Here is a 1,253-nt window from a genome sequence, read left to right as displayed (position 1 = left end):
CAATCATCCCAGCTGTATATCTCCAGATCCCCGGATCCATGACGTAATCATCATGGTCACCTATTATGGGTACACTCATCCGGATCAGGTCGCTTGGATCCACCTCACTGTAATTGTACACTCGCCGTGGATCCGAGCTCTCCAATCATCCAACATCATCTTGCAACCGTCTGTGATCTCCATTGTCCCACGAAAGTTCGAGATCCACTGTATCCATCATCCCTATACCCTGGATCCAGGTCCCTCCAGACGGGATCCTCCCTCCTTGGATCCGAACTCGGAAGTATGGGATCCGGGGTACCTCGCGGTGGATCTTGACTCTTCATTAGCCGTGGCTACTAGATCCACCTTCAGAGGGCACCTACCATCCTTCCTTCATAGGATCCACACCCGATCCACTCTTGTATAGTATATCCCATATCCATTTAGGTGAATCCAAGTAAAGGTGGATCCGAGGTAAGTCTTGGTGGATCTTGCCTTCTCGTACATCGCTCATACCAGATCCATCGTCACTTCATACGGGGCGCTGCTCGTCATGGCTAATCCACCACCGGCAACTTGCATCCGTGCCAGCCAACCCAAATCCTCTCTAATCACTTGAGATTGTCATTGATTCGGGATAGTGACCCCGCGTCAGGCCCATTCTCTTATTTCTGAGAAAGCACTTTACCACACCGACATCGATGTCACATTTGACTCCGCGGGCGGCGGGCGGTAATGCATTACCTTTACCAATCAGCAGATGTCGGCTTTCCCAGATTTTCTGACGTAACCGATCCACTTCCGCGGGCTCGTTTGCCCCTGGATCCACTTGGATATCGTCAATCGTGACCTCCTCTGTGGTCAGTGGTACCTCCGGGATTACCGCCAGGCCATCCCCGAGATCCTCGGCTGTAGATCCCCGCCTTCATGGTAACAGACTTGTTCATCTTCCGTCTTCGTCGGATCCACCATTGGATCCAAACACCGCGACCCTCTTTCACCTGGCAGTCCTTCTGTCTTCATGGGATCAGGTACCCTGGTATCGAGGAAGCCACCAGTTGGATCTTGTCGATCCTCTAGCGAGTTTAAACCCGACGGTTCTGGTTTGACTAGTGTTGTCACTCTCGATAAGGATCCAGGCACTTTGCCCCATGAAAAGTTAGGATCCACTCTGGGGTCAGCGGGATCTGGCGGTCCGGCTTCAGCCTTCTGCGATCCTTCATCCACCGACCCTGCGTTATCTAGGGGCCGACTCTGGAGATCATTCCCGG

The sequence above is a fragment of the Phytophthora infestans genome, genomic scaffold, assembly GCF_000142945.1.
Source record: "Phytophthora infestans T30-4 supercont1.54 genomic scaffold, whole genome shotgun sequence".
Classification (NCBI taxonomy): Eukaryota; Oomycota; class Peronosporomycetes; order Peronosporales; family Peronosporaceae; genus Phytophthora; species Phytophthora infestans.
The sequence above is the reverse complement of the archived record's forward strand: the minus strand, read 5'-3'. Positions refer to the sequence as shown.